This window comes from Dermacentor silvarum, chromosome 8 (genome assembly GCF_013339745.2).
Source record: "Dermacentor silvarum isolate Dsil-2018 chromosome 8, BIME_Dsil_1.4, whole genome shotgun sequence".
NCBI lineage: Eukaryota > Metazoa > Arthropoda > Arachnida > Ixodida > Ixodidae > Dermacentor > Dermacentor silvarum.
The window spans coordinates 86,520,873-86,543,778 of record NC_051161.1 but is presented as its reverse complement, the minus strand read 5'-3'; the positions used below and the strand labels follow the sequence as shown (position 1 = coordinate 86,543,778).

The window sequence follows — 22,906 nt, the reverse complement described above, 5'->3', positions numbered from 1 at the left end:
CCAGCCTCTTGCTTACCGACAAATACGACTGCTGCTCCGGAAAGGAAGGAGGGCCAAAGACGAAACAAATGATCGACAACCAATAGAAAATAGTATCTCGTTTTTCGAGAACTTGCTCTGAATTTACATGTAGGCATTGCGTTTTAGATGAGAGACGGGGCCGAACGCCAATTTAGGTAGACCACTTTTGTGTCTAATTTTGTGTCATTTATATGCTGTGTCTAGACAGGTATTGAAATTTAAAAAGCGGAGCTCTTTGTGAGATCCGCCAGTCTTTCACTTTCATTGGTCTATAGAGGCCTTAGTATAGGTCTTATACTACTCTAAGCTCGGCCTACAGCAGTCCGATCTCTCTTATTTATTTATATAACACTCGCGCTTAGGACGAATGCGAAAGATGGAGACACGTGGAGACAAAAGAGTGCTGTAATGATCTTTCGCAATATTGTTGGCTCTCGTTAGAAAAACGGATGTATGAGCGTTTTCCTCAATTACGATCTGCAGAAGGCGCCGCGAAATGGTGGTAGTAATCAAAATTATTCTTTAGTTGTCAAACTATAATTTGATGATGAGGCACGTGCTAGTGGAAGACTCCGGATTAATTTCGATGACCTGGGGCTCTTTAATATGCACCGAATGCATGGTACAGGAGCATTCTTGCATTCCCCCCCGAAACGATACCTGGCCGCCATCGGCTGGGAATCGAACCCGTTACCTCGTGCTTAGCAGCTCAACGCCGTAGCCAATAAGCCACCACGGCGGGTAGGTAGTGACAGTAAGGGGCGTTGCACCCGAGTCTATGATCGCAGCTTTCGCCTCCGAATAATCATTTTCGTATGCGGCGTAAACGTTAACTTTGGGTGCAACACAGATGATTGATTGAAAGCCGATTTGAGGGCACTGATATCACCGCGCGCAAGCGCCTTGTCACGTGGTACGTGTTTTAGCCCTCGCGCGGTTTCTTCTGCGCCCGGAAAATGCAAACTGCTCATAACTTATATGAAAAAAAAAAAAAAACGTGCACAAAGCAGATGTTCTAAACGCTCAGCAATTTCTTCAATAACGGTTTCCGGTTTTCGAAATATTTCAAAACATTGCTACTTAGTTCTTTTATTCGTTAGTTAGACAGTTGTGTAATATCCTTGCTCTAAAGGTTGACACACTTTAACTGAAACCCGCTGTATGTACTAAACATATATGTATATTTACCGGAACAACTGAAGTGAACTTTGCTTGACGCCATATCCTCGCCATTAAACGTTCTGCACATATTTCGTTACTTGTCGTTTTGAAAGTTCAAGTTAAGGAAAACGGGCTTGCCGGAAACTCAAGGTGCTCAGCGCGCTACTTAATTGCTGTTCCGTTCTGGTCGTTAGCAGAAAGACTTACTGAGCTAGTTTGCCTAGCATTCTCACTAAAGTAACTTAGCACTATGATCTGTTACACATCAATGGCTGTGTAGAGATAGAGCTATACTGTACCCAGGTTATTCCACTTTTCTTTGTTCTACAGGAAATAATCGTCTATGCACGGATCGACTACAACGATCAGTTGTGGCGGTGCCGTGTTTATACCAACGAGAGGAGTAACACTGCGATTCGAAACGTCACATGTCACGACGTCCACGGCTGCAGAGCTCACGGCTGTGCGCAGCGCACTTCAATTTATTGGCGCGGTGAGTACTGGTACATGGGCCGTGTTTTCTGACTCGAGACCGGCTTTACACAGTAGGCAGTCAGTTCTCCGACGTGGAGCTCACGAACAGCAAATGTACGAAATTGTCAAACTGCACTACGACGTCAAACAGAAAGGCCACGAAATTAATTTTCAGTGGCTCCCTGGCCATTGCGGGATCAGTGGAAACGACCATGCAGACAAAGCTGCCAGAGAGACACATCAAGAACAAGACAGCGTTCCCATTCCTCTTTCCAGGACAGACGCTGCAAGGCAGTTTCGTCCCCTGGTGCGCAAGCTATCTTCAACTGAGTGGAATACCCCAAGTATAAGGCGCACCAGGCCGCACGAACTGAACCCTTCGCTCCAACTCCGACCTCCAACCGGGATTCACCGACGTGAGGCATCGCTTCTATACCAGCTGTGGTTGGGAGTGGCTTTCACGAAGGCGTACTGGGTGCTTTAATTGGAATGACCGAAAGTGCTGCGTGCGACTTCTGCGGCAGCGAAGCGAACATCAAACATTTATTGTGTCACTGCGATCCATTTCATTCGGAAAGTCAAACATTATCGAATGCAATGCGACGACAGCACGATCGGCCGTTGTCCGTGCAGGTGCTTCGTGAAGACCGTCCCCATCTCTCGTCGGCCGACAAAGCTGTCCAGGCACTGTTGTCTTTCTTGAGGTTGATTGGGCTATGTGAACGCCTTTGAATTGCTCAAGCCCTCCGCGTGCGTGAGCGAGCTCATCGGGTTTTTCCGCCTCCCCCCCCCCCCTCCTCTTTCTAATTCATTTTTCTATTCTCTCTTTCCCATCCCCCTGAGTCGGGTAGCCAACCAGACGTATTTCTGGTTAAGATCCCTGCCTTCTCTCTTTCTTTCCTCCTCCTCGTACAGGAAATAATGATTATAGTAATAATATTAATGAATTGTTTTCGCAGTACAAAATAATAAATAAGTGCCAGTGATGATACTCGTAATAATAATAATAACGATGCGGCACTGAAGAGTTCAAGTGTCGTCTACCATCTTCACAGACCGCTACATAAATGCTCTTTACACTTTCTTATCCGCTGATGAAAGAGCTTTCATGTACTAACATAGGTCATAGGTCTAAGCGAAACTTTATTGCTGTGTTCCCTATTAATGAATTACAAACCCAAAGCATCGGAACCGAACCGCACACCACATTTTAAGCGATCATAGACGTGAAACCGCACTGAGGAAAAGTCGCTTAACTGTACCAAACTTCAACGTGAAGGTGGGCGTACGATTGAAACTAAAATGTTGTGTAGGGAACCGTCGACAACGTGGTTTCTGCTCACAGTGCAAGGTATAACTCATGCAAAAAAAAGCGTATTACTCTTCCCAGCAATGCCTGTTTTCATTTCCGTCCTTGAGCGATGTTTTTACGCTAGATTTGGTTACTAAAATATATATGTAAGGCTTAAGTCCAAGAAAATATTGCCTCAGCCAAATTCAATAAGTTTTCTCGAAAGCGGTGCTTCTTCGCACACATCCCTTAAGATTTCACGTCAATAGAATGGGAGTTGTACATTCAAGGAGACACCAAAATGAAGAAAGGCTTCTGATACATGCAGTAAATCCTAGATCATCCTAGGTCTTCCTTCAATGCACGCCTGCACATCCTGCGCATGCTACAACAACAAACGCAATCATTCAGAAGAAACTGTATTGTTCGTTTGGGAGTATGCATAGTAGACTACTGGGATCAAAATCTAAACTGAAAAACGCAGACCCGTGAAAAGAAAACTTGGTTCCCAACCAAGTATAAGTAATATGGTTCTGTTTTTGTCGAATTATATTTATGTATCATTCTTATCTTCATAGGCAAACACTCACGAGGTGAGCGCATTGTGAACCACCGACGATCCTGTAGTCATAAGTAAGCTGGCCAGCGTTAGTTTAACGCCTTTATGGACGTTGTTGGTGTGACCCGTTTTATTGTCGGTAGTATTAGCCTATTATTAATAGTATGCAAGATATTTCTACTGTTTCCTTTGAGCAATAACGTTAATGTGTTCTTACAAGACGCCTTCTATCACGTAATAAACGACAGCAATAAACTACACCAACAAAATATTCGGTTAAACATTTTATTGCCCTGACACTAAAATTTTGCAATAGAGACTGGCATTTTCATAATGATTTCAAGTATTTATTCTTGCGCCATCCCTCCCCGCTAAGGCCTATGAGCCATCCTGTTTTAAAATAAATGGTTTATTTATTCCTTAACCAAACGAACTGCGAGATTAAAGCATGAAACGTGCTCCGTTAATACCCTTCGATAGCTCGGAACGTACCTTACATGCTGTATTATTTATTCGCCCTAGTAACAGCAGAGCTCTAGGGCTGAGATCTTCAGCGTCCATTAAACTATCTTTCTTTCTCTCTCCCACATAATGGTCTCCATAAAAAAACCACGGTTTGAACCTGTTGGGAAAAAAATCTATTATGTTCACCCTCTATGACAATTACTAAATTTCAAAGTATGAGACAGCAGCAATTTGCCTACCTTTGCATACTTGCAATACGGCTTTTATAAAAATGCTGTGTTTTCCGAATCGGAACAAATGACAATGCTGCTGGCGTCGTCAGCGGGAGCGAGAAAACCATCGAACACGTAGTACTTCGCCGCTGTGTTCGATATAGCACCTACATGCATGTACGCATTCACTCGCGACTTTTCTACGTTGGAGTGGACTGTGATACTCCCAGGCGTTCCCCATCCCATCTGCTTATTTTGCTTCCTTGTTACTCGGTTGCTTTTGTTTTCCGCTAATATTTCTATCTTTATTTCTCCCTCTTCACCAATATGTGATAGCAAACGAGAAGCTTCTCTGTACAGTTAATTTCCCCGCGTTTGCCATCTCATTTCTAGCTCTCTCGTGTTGGCAAAGAAAAACATGAACAGCATTCTTTTTGTGAATATCATAACGTGCGGCACTCTAGAAGCTGCTTGTTCAGAAGCATCCTCATAAGTTTCCGATTTAGCGTGTTCCAAATACCCAAACAAGTTTACAGTGTCTCCGCCGACGAATACGAGTATTCGAAGCTGAAATACCGCAAAGTAACACGGTGGTTTCCTTCAGTCAACATTTCCGTCGGTTTCTATTTTTAAGGATTCATGCTTGAAATAAGTGATGTTTTCGCTGGGTTCTCGGCTTCCCACATGTACATGTTCTATTTTCCGACCTAGTCCGCTCTCGTTGAAAACGAGAGACACCCACCCACATTTTCGCGACTGAGCTGAAGGATTCGGAAATAAAGAAGAAGTCGATATATATATGTCACAGATTTTCGTTTTTTTTGTGCATTTATATACTCTAGTGGGCGCGCACTGCGAAAACACGTATTATTAGTTGCCGAAGGGCAAACATGAGAATATATATAGCAGTTTTTCTTAACAGAAAGAACAAAACTTTGTTCCGCCGTAACAAATAAAGTCACTGCCGTATTTTTAGAACGATCTTGCGATAACGATGGCAAATCCTCTTGCGTTAAACGTTGTTTACCCTGAAAGGTCCTGCCACGACCGCAGAGGTTGCCTACCTGCAAGATGGCCGCCACTCGAGTATTAAATATCTTTGTAATTTCTTTTACGAAGACTGTGACAAGCCCGGCGCATTCATGCATCAGTGTTAGCGTCCTCCCCTGTACGTTTCCTTCACATACATTTAAATGCCTGAAACGTGCATAGCTGAAAAAAGGTAGACCAGAACATAGCATCCCTGATTCTCTACGTAAAAGGCAGCACACGTAGATGGTGAGGTAGCGACAGCTGCGTATACGCGTGCCTCACTGGCGACCTCGCACACACTCATTTTATCAAAATGACGTTTCTATATACCTCGAATCTTTTGCAATCTCGCGATTTTGTGCACGCGCTTGCGTTTGCTAAACACACACGGAGTCTTCTGCTGGATACTTCCAAAGTGGGTGAAGTTCGCCTACTATAACGCTATAAAAAGTTCAGGACCCATGTTGGAATGGAGTGTTTGTCATCCAGCAGAGTATTCTGATGCTCTGAGCATTAGGCCACTAACGCACGCGTGGTATTCTCGAGGCAAAATCGCTCTTTGGAACAACTGGCGCTTGTGGCCCGTACCAGTTCTTCGCATTCTTCACTTGGGGCGGCTAGCACCTTTCGACGTTTTGTTAGATCACGCTGCCTTAGGGTTCGGCCCATATGTCTCGTTAGGCGGATGCGAACAAAGCGTGTGCACTGTGTAGTGCGCTCATAATATATCGCGTCAATATAGGAGGACGTGTATTTGCAGGCCCCATTGCAACATGCATTGCAACACGCGACAAAATTCTAAAACGAACAGCTAACAATCATACCGCTGTTTGTTTGGTAGACCGATAACACCGCCTGCCCCTCGCGAGTAAAACGACGAATTGAAATACACCTGTAAAGTGCTTGTCACAGCTTTTTTAATGTGCAGCAAATAAGCCTAAGCTTTTTAACAGCGCAGCTGTTCTTAGCCGGGCATGCGCCGTCACGCCGGAGCAGAGCCGGAAAGGTCACGTGACCAGGGAGGGCTCCTCTCCTCTCGGTCACCGGGAGGAGAGGAGCCGACCAATCGGAGCGCGCGCCGCGGAGGAGGAGGATAGACGCCGCGAGCTCTTCGCAGGATGGACGCCGCTCAGTGGCGTCCACTGACCGTCTACAACAGCGATCACAAGACCGTACGTGCTTGTAAAAGGCAAAAGCACACACGACGTGACACCTGCGAAAACCCAAGCAATGGGAAGGATTAAGCAGTGAATAAAAGCGTTTTCTACGCTACCTTGATGTTCATGTCTCACTAATAAAATGCAGTCAGTTCTACGAAGTGAAATCTGTCGAAACAGCGGAGATGTTGTCGTTCCGTCGGTCTAAAACGAAGACTACCACAGCGGAAAAAAAGAAACATACGCAACAATCGCAGGAACAGAAATACCACAGCTCCGCTGTTTCGACAGATTTCACTTCGCGGAACTGGCTCCATTTTTTAAATCCGAGCCTTGTCATTGGCTTTATTATTATTTTTTTGATACGCACCACCGTGGATTATTCGCCTTTTAACTCTATGTTAAACCACTTTTTCTTCGTTTAAAGCAAACCGCAATGTATACACTGCGCTTTGTTGGTTTGTTGTGAACGATTAGAAAGATTTAAGACGCTTGGATTAAAAATTACGGCAGAACTCATCTAACGGTGACTGTCAAGATAATGCGAATAGCAATCGGGCAATGTAGCGACATACCGTATTCCTGAAATCACATTTGTTTAAAACGAGCGTAGTAGTAATTCTGAGACTTTCGTTGCTTCGGCTATATGTCACATACTATGATATCGTCCCACATTGCCATGGAACTCGCTTACCAAGGTCGCCCATGAGCACGAAGGCGTGACGACGACTTTATGACACCGAAGCAGTGACGAGGGAATGAAGAAGGAATCACTTCGATGGAACGACAAAGGCGTATAACAACGACCGCATGACGATAATGAGCTGTCAATTCTTAAGTTATTACGATGGTATAACAACGACAAGGCGATGACGACTAGGTGAGGACGACTGTATGACGATGATGGCGGCCTAAGCCCTATTTAAGGACGACGGTATGATTACAATGGCGTGAAGAAGAAAGATGTGACGACACGTGATGACAACGGCGGGACGACTGTTGTATGACACAGCCGAGATGACGACAATGCTACGACCACGACGGCATCACGACACCGAACACACACCTAGTGGCCAAGCTATTACATAAACTTGGTCACTAGGTCAGAGTAGAAGGCACGACGCCGACGGCATGGCGAGTGCAAGATCACGAAGCTGGAATGACGACATTGGAACGATCAGGACTGCATCACTACCAGGAGCATACAGCTAGTGGTCGAAGCTTGTAGACAACTTGGGCCACTGGGTCGGCGTGAGCACTAGCTAGCTAGCTAGCTATCTGTCTGTCATCGTCGGCACATTCATTCATTCAGTCACTTTACCACCGTCATCACTTGAGTAACGCCATGCGATTGCCGTCATATCGCCTTCGTCAATCCATCGATGTCAGTCGTTTATTTTGTGGTAATCATGCTGTCGTCATTCAAGCGTGATTGGGCGACATTGTTGTGTCATTGTCTTAATGTCATTGTCGTCAGAAAGCCGCTATCATGCATCCGTTGTCATATCGTCATCACCGTGCCATCGTCGTCAAACACTCGTTGTCATCCCATTCTATTCGTGTTGTCATCATGCTGTCGTCGCTATAACATCGTCACCGTTTAAGAATCATCACCTCATTGTCATCATGCCGCGATCATCATACCGCCATTGTCGTTCCTTCGACGCCGTTCCTTCTTCGTTTCTTCTCCCTCAGTGTATCGGCGTCATACAGTCGTCCTCATGGCGCTATATTCATGGGCGACCATGGCAAGTGAATGCCATAGCAAAGTGGCACAATATCGGTGTGTGTCGCGCGCAGACGACGCAACTACCGTCTCACAATGATCACTACAGATGTCACATAACGTGACTTCGAGAATACGGTGTCTCACTGCATTGCCCGAATGCTAATCGCAGTAACGTCGACAGTGATCGTGAGATGAGCTCTGCCGTCATATGTTTACCAGTGTTGAGCTTGTCTGTTCGATCGTCGTCTTGCCGAAAAAGTTGACTCGCCATGCCGGCCGTGCAAACGTGGATGTCCAGCGAAGCTATTGCAACCCCCCCCCCCCCCCCCGCAACTGCTGTGGGGGGAGTATAGAATGATTTATTGATGGTTCGGATGCTTGTTTTGAACTTGTTCTATATTGACCCGCATGCTGTTATGTGTGTGGCATGGGTTCTTTCAATAAATGTAAACACTGTCGGCTTCACTTTGCTGAGTGCTTGTAGCCTACTCATTACGAGGGGGATGGGCCAATGCATTTTTGCTTGCTTAGGGGGGTGTGAGCCACTGCTGATGATAATTTATGCTGACGGACGGACACAAAAAACGCCGACCACTGAGAGGCTACCAGCTTCGCTGTAATAACGTGGCCCGTTCCGACAGAGAGTGAAACTTTAAACAAGACTGATGGCCAGACATGGCGTGATGAAAAGTGGGCCATTTAAAATAAAATATTGAGGTTTAACGACTGGAAACTGTACAGTAGGGTTACGAAGTACGCCATGGTGGAGGGCCTCGTCTAGGGTTTCCTTGCGCTGCGCAGCCGTCATGAATTCATATCGACTTGCTCAACTATCATTGCTTCTACAGCTCCCGAATAATTCTGAGGACATGACGTATTTTGAACTGCACCCGAAAAACGTTACACCGCGGCGTTTCTTGCATTCCGTCTACATCAAAGTGCGGCTACAGCGGCCGGGAGGGACCAAACCCGCGAACGTCTGCTGAGCAATGCAACATTCTAGAAACTCAGCCACCACTGCGAGAAGTCGGCCGATTCCGGAGAACGTGTAGTACGTGGTCGCGTGGATCAGGTAGGTCGCGCGACGTGGGTTCATGTGTCTTGCTGATTTGGTGGGAAAGCACGTAATCACTCTGCTGCGTTACGCGTTTCAGTCGCAGTTTACGTTGCAGTTTACTGTTTTAAAGCGATAAGCTTTTTTTGGCTCTTCTGCTGATTTTAGCGTTTCTCGTTCATTTCGTTGCAGCTGGCCTTTAATGCGCTCGTTAACTCACCACTATGGTGGAGACACGGAAGGTTCGGTTCTGGATGACGTCGACGAGCTCTTCCTGCTTCTGCTGCACGTAGCCCCTCGAGAAGCGTATGCCCGTGCGACGTGTCCACGTGCCGACCTGCGAAGATGATCAAGGGACCCCTTGATGCGGCCTCGCTCAACCAGCACATTGTTCGTCTATTCTTGAGGCTGCCTAGCGGCAATACACACACACACAGGAATTATGGAGTTTAGTTTGCCTGTTCCGCCACCACGTGCCATTTGAACATGTTCTCTTGAGTATCTGCTATGTAGAGGCTGCCTCATTGATTTAAATGTTTTCCTAGAAACTCATTTCAAGTCATCATTTCGCAGCTCAGCCGTTAGCTCGGCTTTTACTTCAGAGTGCAAGTGTATTGCGCTTCGGCGGAAGCTGGGACATTTGTCGTAGTTCGAGGTGATTTTTTGTTACCAGCTTGTTGAGTCACCTTTATAAGTTCTCTCTTTGAAATTTAAGGCATAGAGGTATAACTTTTTGTACAAAGTTCTCATTTTCTGTAAACATCTCCTGGTATTTGTCTTTGAATAACTCCAAGGGATTTTGTCAGTTATTATTTGTTATTTTTTCTTGATATTTACAATGCTCTAATGGGGTGGACTGCACACCTTTCTACAAAAATATCTTCCGAACTTCAGCAACCTTCCGTAACAAAACCAAACTTAATATGTGCCATCAGTTTAGCGTACTGGCTTTGTCAGTAGAAAAACTTGAACGGCGGAATGCGCATTGCACCAATAATAACTTTCTAAATACATTGCTATAGTGTTTCAAAATGGGTACATAAAAGTAAACGCACCATACAGAAGAGCATCGCCAATAATGCGAGCGTTTGCACTTTGTGATGAAATTTAGTACAGGCTACACCAATAAAGAAATAGCGATTTCAGTTCATCAAGAAAGTTGCGCTGCAGTAAATGAAACAAAAGCGTTGCCCATTAAGCGAACGATGGCTCTGCACCCGCAACCGAATGGTGGCCTTAGCAGTAAATGTCTCTATGGAGGAGAAAGAAGATTAAGGAGAAGACATATACAAAAATCCTAGAATGAAAAAAAATATATATATAGCATACCTGATTATTGCAGCGAGGCTAGGTGACAATTGCTCACCTCCCAGTTTCAAAGGGGATGCGAATAAGTCATCATCATCACCAAATTTGCGATCAAGTACTTTTTTTTTCAGAGATTATGTGCTCCTGTAGTCTTTGTGGTTGGCCGTACACGAAAAAACAACAGGTGTCAAGCAGATTCGTTATACGCACCTTCTCGAAGCCCGTCGACTTGAGCTCAATAACGTTCAGGGTGAAGTCGGTCCTCAAGCCATCTTCATCGAGTCGTACGTAACCAGTGAGGCCCTTTACGTGGACCTGCACTGATGCATGAATCATGTGCTTACTCGACTTGACGTTTTGTGTTGGCACACTGATAACGCCTGTATAAAGAGGGCAGGAAGGCAGCATTCGCAGAGATCATGGTATCGAGAAACCGGCGAAATAATTGCGAGAAGTAGGAGTTTGTACCTTGTGCTGTACCGTAAAATGAAATATTAAACAATTGTGTAATTTTCGCTGCTTGCGATTATGAAATAGAATAGGTGGGGATGATACATTTGCAGAAAGCTGCCAGCCGGATGCGAATGTGTCCGAAGTAGTAGTAGTAGTAGTAGTAGCAGAAGTAGCAGTAGTAGTATCAGTAGTAGTAGTAGTAGTAGTAGTAGTAGAAGTAGTAGTAGTAGTAGTAGTAGTAGTGGTAGTTGTAGTAGTAGTAGTAGTAGTAGTAGTAGTAGTGGTAGTTGTAGTAGTAGTAGTAGTAGTAGTAGTAATCAATCAATCCATCAAGCAATCAAGCAATCAATCAAATGTTTGCTATAGTGCCAAGGAACAGTTACGGAGCATTCGTACTGGGGCACTTACAAAGTAATACGCGAGACATATTGCAGAGAAGATAAATGTGTTAACAAAACGATATCAGATTGGGAAATACAAACAAATATGGTTACAGAATACGAGGATACGAAAGTAATAGGAGGGTAATCGTAAAAAATGGTTATCTAGATATGTACAAAACACAGGAAATTAACAATGAAACATGGCAATACAGCCAGAATACTTATTACATGTTTTTTAGAGTCGAGTCACAGACAATCTCTAATGCAACAAGGTCGCGCAGAAAACGTGGAATGTGGCCTGGTATATTCTTGCGGCTCGGGAAATTGCACATGCTCAAGAAGCATTGGACAAAGTATAATGCCATGTACCACCTTATTGGTGAACAGAAGCTCGGATCTAATGCGTCTTTATTTTAAAGGGGTGAGTTGAGGTATATATTTTAGAAGGCTGGACTACGGTCACCAGAACAGCAAAAGCGGTGCTTGAAAATAAATACGACTTTACTCTGGAGGTGCTCAATGAGGTCAGAATTAAATATGAACGCTGTGCCGCAAACTACGCAGACATACTCTATAGTAGTGGAATCCAGGGAAAACACGGGGAAAGCGGGAGATGAAAATTCAAGATGATGAGCAACAGGAGAAAAAGGTAACAGCAGGAGCCAACGTTTCGACAAGTGGACTTGTCTTTTTCAAGGCGACATATGCTCTCCTCGGCACAGCATATACATATATGTACGGTTCTTCTAAAGGAGATACAAGGTAAGGTGGATGACGGGAGGTGGGGGTATCTGCTCCGCTGGAGTTCAATGAACTATCATGTCTGAATAGAAAAATGTTGCTCGTGGAAAGAAAAGGTGGTAAATATATATATAAAAGAAAGAAAGGAATGTGTAAAAGGAAAGGGAGGTTGACAATCGAATAACAAAAAAAGAAATACCAAGTAACTAAGCGCGAGACCTGAAATAGAGAGGATTGTACCTCATTCACAAATTCAAGACATTGAAACCAATAGCCATAAACGTTTCAAAGGGAGCTTTAGAGTTTATTCGCTATGCTAAACTTCAAAGTACAGGCAACAGCACTGAGTTATTTTTCCTTGAGTCGCTTAGTTTTCTCTTTTTTTTGTTATTCGATTCTCTATAATATTCCAGCCTCGCTTTCCTTTTACTCATTCCCTTCATTATTTTATTGATATATTTACCTCCTTTCTTTTCCACAAGCACCATTTTTAACGGCTACTTTTATTCTCTCTTTCAGACACGATGGTTCACTGACCCCAAGCGGAGCAGATACCCTTCCCCTCCCCGTCGTCCAGGCCCCTTCCACGAAAAGAGGAACCAACAATGACACGTCAACCGGCTAATACACGGCGCTGTCTCAAATTCCTCCACGGACTTTCACTAGTTAGTGCATTTATCTTTCTTTTCAATTCTACACCCCCGCCGCTAGCACACTCTCGCTCGTTACCTCGCCCATCCGCCTTACCTTCTCTCCTCTTCAGAAGAATCGTACCTATATATACTGTGCCGAGGAGAGCATATGTCACCTTGAAAGTCCACTTGTCGAAACGTCGGCTCATGCTCTTACCTTGTTCTCATGTTGCTCATTGTCTAGTAGTGGAAGGCACACAACAGAATACAATTTCTTAAAGGCAACAGGGGAATGGAAGTCACGGGATATACGACAAACAATACCAACAGCGCGAAGGGCCCATTATTTAGCATGTTGAGTGTTTGATGCTTAGCGTTTTGTTTAAGTGCACGCCAAGATATTTTTTTTCTTCGTCGCTGGGTAATGAAGCATCCGGACGGGTGTATGAAAATTGCGCATGAGGTGTTTTCCACGTGTAAATTATTGAAGCATTTAAGAGTAGCTTAGTTTCTCTGCACCACTTTGAGAGCAAAAAAAAAAATAGTTTTGGAGGTCAATTCAGCTGTAAACAATCTTGACAGCTTTATATGGCTTTAAGTCATCGGCATAAAGAAGAAGGAAGGAAAAGCCTTGAATCGCTGACGAAATGCAACTTATGAACAGTAGGAAGAGAAGAGGGCCAAGAGAGGAATTCAGTAGTGACGTCATAGCTAACAGAGCTCTATTAATGACAACTAAACACAGTCTCACCTATGTATTGTTTGTTACAAGCTTCACATTCTAAACAGTAGACTACGTTGCTTGACGTACAAGTGAACCTCGAAGTAATCTTGTGGAGGTAATCAGACGTTGCACTTTTTACTGCAGTAGTCGAGTGTATATGTTGTCATGTAGAGCCCCTGGGGTGGTCACCGGGACTGGATGTTGGCTTGGTCTTTGTCCTTTGTTTGGTATGCACAAGAACATCCTTGAAATGTTGCGTCTGTAGGCTACTGTGGGCGGGTCAGGAAATATATAAATTTTATGGTTGCTGGTGAGAATTTGGTAGTATTTACTGAGGATGTTGTTCAAGCTTGGTAGTGTGTTTCAGAATTTAATAGTAAAGAGAGGCGTTGTTGTTCTTGTGATCTTAGGGCAGGGTTTCAGGACCTCGGCTCGATCAAGTTTGGTTGCGTTCGTGTAGGCTTTTTCAAGGGCAGTGTTCGGGTGGATCCTGTTTGATAGGGTTTCCTTAAGGCGATCTCGTCTATCTGTGTAGTCATGGTTTTCAACGCAAATGCGACGTATTCGTGTGGCTTGACCTTTAGTGGTGCCTTGTTTGCAATGTCTTGGAGGGTTTCTTTTATATTCTAGGTACTGTCGTTTGTCAACAAGTTTCCTATAGAGCATTGTCTTTAGTGTTCCCTTGTGAATATATACTGTTTTCCCCAGAAAGTTTATGCGCTCAATTGAAGATTCAGATGTGAATTTTATTGTAAGGTGAAAAGAATTTAGGAATCTTACAAATTTATCTAGACGATCTTGACCGTGTCCCCATATTATAAATATGTCGTCCATGTATCGTAGGTATGTGTGGGACTTGTCTGTGCAGAGAGATAGGAAATGTATTCCTAGATCCCCCGTAAATATGGTTGCATAGGTTGGTGCAAAAGCTGTACCCGTACTTCTCCCATGTATTTATAGGTAGCAATTTTCCACAAATTCGAAGTAGTTATTTGTTAGAACTAGTTCGAGAAGAGACAAGTAGACTTCAATAGAGTGTTGTGCATTGTGTTTGGTCAGCGTTTCTTTTATCGAAGATAAACCATTAGGTAGCGCAATGTTGGTGTACAGGGCCGTGACATCTATAGTGTTGCGAGAATTATGTTTTGCGGTAGTGTGCTTTTAGTATTAATGTCCTCCATAATTCTCAGTAGGTGAGGGGTATCTTGTACAAATGACGGAAGTGTTTTGGAAAAGTCACCAAGGAAGTCGTTAAGAAATGTCGAGAGGTTCTGAGTCGGGGTGGTGTTGTTTGATACTATCGGACGCCCCAGGATATTAGCGGTGTATACTTCAGTGGGTCGAATTTTATGAATGTTCTGAAGGAGGTAGAAGTGGCGCCCTACAGTTTTGTTGCTTGGTTTAGGAAATTTGAATTCCGACGGTGTTATCAATTCATCGGCCTAAAGTGATTTCAGCCTGTTGGTAATTGTCAGTGTGTATGGTATTGTCGGTTCGTTGCCTGGCTTACGGTAATGTCCAGAGTTGTTTAGCTGTCTGTAAGCCTCGTTCTTGAACTTATCTATTTGCCAAATAACAATGCTTCCCCCCTTATCTGCTTCCTTAATGAAAATTTCATTCCGGCAACTAAGATTCGAAATGATACGACTGTCTAAGGAAGGTATGTTTTTTTTTTGTGATTTTGCTGCTTTGGATTGAATTATAATTTCTTTAGTGACAGCTTAAAGATATATCTCTAGAGGTCGGAATGCGGAACATTTTAGACGAGAGCCACAGATGAGGAACATACACGAGAGAGCGCTACTTGCTAGAATCGATTTATTCCCTTGTTAGCGGAATAAATACTGGAAGACACTCAAAGGGGGAGAGCGACGAAAAAACTTTACAAACAGGGCCATCCACCAATACCAAGCCGGCTTTCTCATATGATAATTTTTTTCTGCACTCGACATCGCAAAGAAGGAACGCGGATACAAAATTGCAGATTAGCGTGTAAGGAAATCTATTTTTTTTTGCACTAAAGGAGACGGATGGTTACTTACGCACATACTTCGCACACGCGCGATCTCAGCGGCTTCAATTATCTCTCGCGTCATTTGGCTACCATGTTTGCTCACACTCTAGCATTTTTCAAAGAATGGTCGACATCCGAAATCCCTACATTGTATCTCAAGGTGTCCGGCGACTGCTTTGGAAACATTATAGTCATGCTCCTTTAATCTTTCGTTCTGTTCCGATTAAGTGCGGCAGAAAATATATCGGACAGGCTAGACGATGTCTAACCGAAATGTCTAAATTCCGTGTCACCTTTATGTCGTGTACTAAACTACGTCGCAGGTAATCCACCTTCACAGCAGTGTAATGGCGCGTGATCTTTCCCCACTTTTTTTTAAACCGAATCTATAGATTGCATTTATGGTACTGTTCTAAATCTTTCATCTCATCCGATGTCAGAGCTATGTTCTCAAGTCTGTGGCTAAAACGTTCCAGTGGACAGGTTGGACAGGTTTAATTTTGTGGAGACTTCAGCCACGTCTGGTATTTCTAGATTCGAGCTCCCTCTTCTTGGCGTGAAGTGACTGTTTGCATTGAAGGTTGCTTTTTGATTAAAGTTCGCTTTTTACAGCGAAGCTCTCTATGGCTAGGATTCTATGCATTTTTCGTGTCCGTCAACAGATCTGGGTGTGCAAAAACTCAGCTACCGAATTTGATACAAGATTGCTTCATTCTATGCAAAAGCTTTTATGTCTCATTACTTGGATATGCCCCGCATTTGTTGCGCAACGCGCATTGCTAATTAAGGAATATCGACTTATTGGACTGCAATGTGCGACCCTTGACGATTGCTTGTTTCCGAGGGGGTGCGCTGCTCGAGGTGAGCATGCCCATCGAGCCCTGCTAACATTTCTGAATGACACTGCCTTGGCCTACCGTTTATAGACATTATTTGTGTTTTTGTTTTGTTCTGTCTGTGTCTCCGTCATTTGTTTATTTCCTATTTTCTTTCCTCCTACTTTCATTTCCTCCATTCCCTCCTCCTGAAAGAGTAGGCACGCGTTGTGCCCCTCTCGGTGGCAGTTGTCAGCTTGCTCCCTCCCTATTTCCTTCATGCCTTTGCGTCTTTATATGTACTCTAATGCGAACACAGGACAAGAGAGCAGCGGGCAGCGTTCTCAGCGTGTCTCAACCAGAGCAGCTCCGGCAATCTCTAGCTCGCGCTTCCCGGATGACTGGCGATGTGGCTGCAGCGCCGGGCATTCGTCTTCACTACAGTCACCCCCCATCAGAAAAGGAGCCATCCTGGCGACTCATGGTGAACATAGAATCATGGGGTCGTAACACGGCTTCAGGCGTTGTACGTGGACGGTTTCACGACCACGACAGCGTTGGTGCGTAGGTGGCGTGACAGGCTCGACAATATAGTTCACAGGCGATGTCTGCGCTACAATACGGTAGGGTCCTTGATATTTGGATACAAGCTTCGATGAGAGTCCAGTAGGAACGGCAGGAGCCCAAAGCCATACAAGGGAGTCCGGAAGAAAGTGACAATGCGGGTGATCATCGTCAGGTCGAGATTTTTGTTGCCATTAGTCGACGACTGTAAAGGAACGGGCGAGTTGACGGCATTCCTCGGCGCGGCGGGCAACTTCAGAGATTGGTGTACATTCGGATGAATCGGGTCTGTACGGAAGAATGGTGTCGAGGGTAGTCGAAGATTCGCGGCCATGCAAGAGGAAGAATGGGGAAAAGTTTGTGGTCGCCTGTGGTGCAGTGTTGTAGGCGAACGTGATGAATGGCAGAATGAGGTCTCAATCAGTGTGTTCAGAAGCGACGTATTTGGAGAGCATGTCGCCAAGGGTGCGGTTAAATCTTTCCGTCAGACCATTGGTTTGAGGATGGTAGGCGGTGGTGGTGCGATGAACGATGCGACATTCAGTAAGGAGCGCGTTTACGACTTCGGAGAGGAACACACGTCCTCTATCGCTCAAAAGTTCGCGAGGTGCACCGTGACGAAGAATAAAGTTTTTCAGTAGGAAGGATGCGATATCACGAGCTGTGGCAGCAGGCAGAGCGGCTGTTTCTGCGTATCGCGTCAAGTGGTTGATGGCGACGACTACCCAGCGGTTTCCGGAAGCCGTGCTCGGAAGGGGTCCATACAGGTCAATGCCAATGCAATCGAAGGGCCTGGCAGGACACGGGATTGGCTGGAGTGGACCAGAGACATACTGAGCAGGAACCTTGCGGCGTTGGCACTGAGGGCACGACCGAATGTCCTTGCACACAAAGGTGTACATGCCACGCCAATAAAACCTGGAGCGAAGCCGGGTGTACGTCTTGAACGACACCCGCGTGAGCACACTGCGGGTCAGTGTGGAAGGCACAACATATTTCACCACGAAGATGTCGCGGTATGACGAGCAACCACTTGCGGACGTCAGAGACGTAATTCCGGCGATAGAGAAGTCCATCCCGCATTTCGAAGTGTGAAGCCCGGATGACTGGTGATGTGGCTGCAGCGCCGGGCATTCGTCTACACTACAGTTCAAACTAAATAATAATAGTAATACTACTACTACTACTACTACTACTACTACTACTACTACTACTACTACTACTAACAATAATAATAATAATAATAATAATAATAATAATAATAATAATAATAATAATAATAATAATAATAATAATAATAATAATAATAATAATAATAATAATAATAATAATAATAATAACATGCATTTTCAGTTGATTAGTTAACAATAGGCAACATTTTCAATATCAGTAGACGATCAGGCAGATAGTAATTGTTTGTTAAAGATTTGCCGCTGTGCGACGCACCGCCCTCACACCGCGCTCTTGTCGTAGTTCCAAGCGCCTGGGGGCTTAGTTTCCTTCCGCTCCCGGTGTGGCGGCCCCGTCGCATGCGTTTACTTTCCGCCGGGTGGTGGTTCCGTCCCGCGCTTCTAGTTTCCTCCGGCTTCTCGAGGTGGTGGTAGTCTTCCACGCGAATTTATACCGCCGATTAAGACCACCGATCAAAATAAAAGTGCGTGTGCGTGTGTCTTTCTTCGCGATGACCGCCGTCGTCACTCAAGAGAAACAAAATTTGCTCATACACTTGATCTAAATCCCATGTGACCTTTATGTCGTGTGCTAAACTTCACAGCTAACCTTCACAGCAGTGAAACGGCGCGTGATTTTCCCCCTCTTTTCTTGAACCAATTTTCTAGATTGTATTTTATGGTACTGTTCTAAATCTGCGATCTCATCCGATGTCAGAGATATGTGCTCAAGTCTGCGGCTAAAATGTTCCAGTTGTTCTTCGCAGTGTTCCTTGAGTATGTTCAAAAGGGAGAGTGACATTGTTTAATATTGTTTGCCAGTTTGTACGATGGCCCAGTGGGAGTGTTGCTAGAGCTGGCATAGCCTTCAGTGTTAGTCCTTTAGGGATTATATTGTTCGGTGTGCAGTCTGTGTACGTTTTCAGATGGCATGTGTAGCTCACACGTTTTGGTATGTTTTCTAGCCAGAAATAATTAGGCGCTTTGTGACTGAGAAGGGTTATTAACTTGCAATGGCTGTCATCTTTTATTTCCCTTTTGGCGGGTAGATCAGCGTGGGCTGTGTTTCTGTTTGACGGTGAAGATGAGTTTAGCAGGACATGGCAGGTGTGGCAGAAACGCCTGAAGCAAAGATTGGCCTTTATGTAAATGTGTGATTCCCTCTCTCTGTGGTTAGGAAACCTGTGCAATAAACGATTCAGTGCACGGCTGTGAAAAAAAAAGCCTAGTGGTTACGACGCTCGCCGTGGAACCGTGGTATACGCGGGTTCAAATCCCGCCTCGGCAAAAAGGTTTATTTTCTTTTATTTCATTTTTCATTAATGATTATGATAGTTTCTTGATACAAGCCACAAATTACGGCTGGCGTAAACAGCTTCGCCGTTAAAAAAAATCAGGCAGATCCCATGCCCTGTGGGAATCGATGTTATGCAAAGCAGTGTGCGGGGAGGCTACCAAGTTAACGACACGACCATGAGAGCACATAGACATAGGCTGCTGTTCCATGGCCTACATGACACGCATGTCATGACATTCCTGCCGCGACCTATCATTTATGTCCGAACACATTTCAGTGGCTTTTGAGTGTTGAACGTTTTTCGCTGAGACATTGTCATTTTTGGTGAGTCATACTCAAGACTATGACTCCAACCATGTTCTTTTAGTGTTTCCTTCACTGTGTGCCCTCGTCCGAGCCCATTCCAGTTGTTTTTGAGTGTTGATCATTTTTGCAGAGTTATTGTTATTTTTGCTAAGGCAAGCTCATGACTGACTTCTACCGTCATTCTTTTGTGTTTCCTTCACTTAGTGCACACATCCGAACCCATTCTATTAGTTTTTGAGCGTAAATCTTTTTTTTTTCGTTGAGTCATTGTCATTTTTTGCTGAGTCATGGCCATTACTGAGTCGTTAGTGCATTCTACTATCATTATCGTCACTATCATAACCATAATTGCACCCCTTACCATCATTATTTCTCGATTCTTTGTCGCTTTGGGGTTTTTTCACCCATCAGAGCACCAAGACGTAAGCAGCTGTTTTATGACCCACATGACACACAAATCATGAAATTCATGTCATGACCTATCATTTTTGTTCGTCATACACTCTTGTCATACTATGCCAAGTTTCGTACATACCAAGTTAACGAAACCACCATGAGAGCACGCAGACGTGGGCGGCTGTTTCATGACCTACATGAGACACATATCATGGCATTCATGTCATCCCCTATCATTTATGTTCCTCATACTCTTCTCATACTATGCCAATTTTGGTACATACCAAGTTAACGAAATCACCAAGAGAGCACCAAGACGTAGGCGGCTGTTTCATGACCTACATGACACACATATCATGACATGCATGTCATGGCCTATCATTTATGTTCGTTACACTCTTGTCATACTATGCCAATTTTGGTACATACCAAGGTAACGAAACCACCATGAGAGCACCAAGACGTAAGCGGCTGTTTCATGACCTACATGAAACACATATCATGATATTCATGTCGTGACTTATTATTTATGTTCGCCATACATACAGTAAGCATACCACACAGAGGAAACATGGCGCACTATGTGTATTGATGACGGGCATTAATAATTGACTCGCCGAACGGGGCAAGTCGCCCTCCTCAGCGAGGTACCCGAGGACCAGGAGTGGGCCGTCCAGCGGGCCAGGGCCATTGCCGAGGATCTCGGAAGATTTTTCTGCGACGATGGACCCCTGGCAGCCTAGCCCCGGGCACCAACAGCCATAAAAGTTGGACAAATAAAGTTTATTCCTATACTATCCGAAAGGTGCGGCTGGCCCTCGATTCGTGCACGTTGATGGTATCGCCAGCCGTGCTCAAAAAACCACCGGTGGCGAAGAATTTGAGCGCGAGCACCAATTGTTGCTCAACGCTCGAAGCGTTGCTCTGGTTCTTCAAACGTTTTATTTCGTCACGCAGGAGCTCAGCGAGGTACGCGATGCCCGCGCGACTAAACCGGAATCGCCTCTGAAGCTCGTCTTCGTCGAACACTTCGAAGATGTTCGTGTGATCCCGGTAGACACGTTCGCGGCGCATCAGGAGCTCGGCAATCAGTTCGTGTCGAACCAGCTGCACGGCAGCCATGTTGACGGAGCGCGATAAAGATCGGAACCTGCGTACGGGCAGACTATGTTCCAAGCTTACTTCCCAAGCTTGTCCAAATCTAGCGGGCTGGCTTATAGTTTTGCGCAAGCGACTTATCGCGTAGGAAAGTTGAATACTCCATAATGAATGAAATCGTTCTGAAGACGGGACTTAGACTGGCCTTTCGAGTTTTATGCAAGCGGGTCCAGCCCTTCTAAAACCCCAAATGCACGCCGCCTACGACACCTCTGACAGCTCCCTAACCTCTCGCTCCTCCAAAGCCCTCCTATGTCATTCTTCGTCTTTCTTTTTTTTCCTACTTTCTTTCTCTCTTTCTAATTGTGCCATCTTCACGCTCGCCCGCTCTTGTCTCCTCGTCTTGGAAAGCACGCCGACAGACGTCAAACGACAGCGCTCATTTTCTTTTCAGTCTCTCCCTTCACAACCAGCCGCCACCGACAACGACCGCACGTGACGTAACTCTACTAACCCGTTAAAACTAACCTGCCGAGGATGACGAGGCTGCCTTCGAAGAAGATAGGTCCCCCTATCGAAACGTTGGCAAGCCTTTCTGAGGCACCTTATCCCTGCTTATAACGTTTATACCACGTGAATACTCAGAGTGGCACAACGCAAGTCACCAAACTAACTGTTTACTGGGTGAACCAGTGCCTAGCAAAACAAGTAGCACAATCATAGCGGCAAACACACTCGCTAGTCATGTACAAATGCACATCGGATTTTATACCTGACTCGTCGAAGGTACGTTCCTGCGCAATCGCTGGTGCTCGCATACTTTCCAAAAGTGCAACACTATTTAAGTCGCGCATACAATCTGATTCTACAAGGTCTGGCGAGTACATCGATAACAGATAACATCGGGCAACGATAACAGAAAAAGGATAAACGAGCATACGTGTCAGTATGCCCGGCCATGCCCTCATGATAGGACGCTTAACTCCAGACATTCCGCGAAAACGAAACCGTAGTATGCGGTCAATTATCCAATGACGGCATTACTGCGCTGATGTGGTTTGCCGATCGAAGAGCCGGGCTTGTAGCATTCCCATTTCGACACTCACACTTTCGTGTCAGCGCAAGCATCACGGCCAGTGCACTCAAGGTTGGATATCCCTGTCCGCCAATGAAAGAATCTCAAGCATTTATTTATGCAGAATTATTTGCAAGCCCTACCAGCACAGGCCGACAGCACACCTCTTATATCTGCGCCTAGGTCGTCGTCTGCTCATCTATCGCCGGAACTCGCCGCTGACACAACATGCGGTTTGGCTTGTTCTTTAACTGTTCGCTTAGTGGGCTGCACCTGTAGGAAAAGTTCCGTATGTACCGACACTATGGACGTTCAGTATGTATAGACACTAAGATGTACAAAAAAAAACAATATTGCGTGAGCTATCATTTTATATCTGACAACGGAACTAGAACTCGCTAATGATACTGTGTTGCATATGCTACATAATAGATTACTCAGAATACCGTAATAGTATTTTATATAAGGTTGCTCAAGCCGTGTCATGCATTTAAGCTTTAAATTTCACGTAAGCATGCAGTACATGCCTGTGCTTCTGCACGCGTTCCTTTTGTTCATGGCAGGCAAATTCTTTCAACACATTTTCCCTGCATATACCTGTTGAAATCTCTTTTAATCTCTTGTCTTCTTTACTGTTACGCATAACCACCTTTTTTGACTGCATCGTCCTCAGTTCTTATTATCCACTTATAATTCGCTCGTCTTTCAATGGTTTACAATTGTGCCATGGTAGCTCTTGGTAATGTCAAAACTCGTACTTGTAGTTAAAAAGTATA

At 44.8% G+C, this 22,906-nt stretch overlaps 1 pseudogene; it reads right to left on the bottom strand.

The window, feature by feature from the left end:
- Positions 1 to 22,906, bottom strand: part of LOC119461537 (glutamate receptor ionotropic, kainate 2-like) — a 306,355-nt pseudogene that overhangs the window by 90,723 nt on the left and 192,726 nt on the right.